Source organism: Seriola lalandi, unplaced genomic scaffold, assembly GCF_002814215.2.
Source record: "Seriola lalandi dorsalis isolate HSWRI2012SDOR001 ecotype SW California unplaced genomic scaffold, Sedor1 jcf7180002054079, whole genome shotgun sequence".
Taxonomy (NCBI): Eukaryota; Metazoa; Chordata; class Actinopteri; order Carangiformes; family Carangidae; genus Seriola; species Seriola lalandi.
In genome coordinates, this window is record NW_019524632.1 from 4,241 (window position 1) to 4,840 (window position 600).

Consider the following 600-nt stretch of genomic DNA (forward strand, 5'->3'; position numbering starts at 1 on the left):
ACCAGGACTCAGGGTGGACCAGGACCTGGACCAGGACTCAGGGTAGAACACGATCTGGACCAGGACTCAGGGTAGAACAGGACCTGGACCAGGACTCAGGGTAGAACAGGACCTGGACCAGGACTCAGGGTAGAACACGATCTGGACCAGGACTCAGGGTAGAACACGACCTGGACCAGGACTCAGGGTGGACCAGGACCTGGACCAGGACTCAGGGTAGAACAGGACCTGCTTATCTTGTTGTTTTCAGTTTCACAAACATGTAATTACTCAGACCAACCAGCAGGAGGCGCTGGTGCAGCAGCAGGAACCTGATCCCTCTCTGGCTTCCCACCAATGGTCAGAGAGGTTTACAGGACTGCAGCAGGAGTTTACAGACTGTTAGCATTTAGCATTTAGCATGTAGCATGTTCATGTACTGGGGTCAGCTGATGACGCTGCATAGCGGAAACAGGTTTATAAAACTGAAACCACAGACACAAGCAGGTCCTGGTCCACCCTGAGTCCTGATCCACCCTGAGTCCTGATCCACCCTGAGTCCTGGTCCACCCTGAGTCCTGGTCCACCCTGAGTCCTGGTCCACCATGAGTCCTGGTCCAC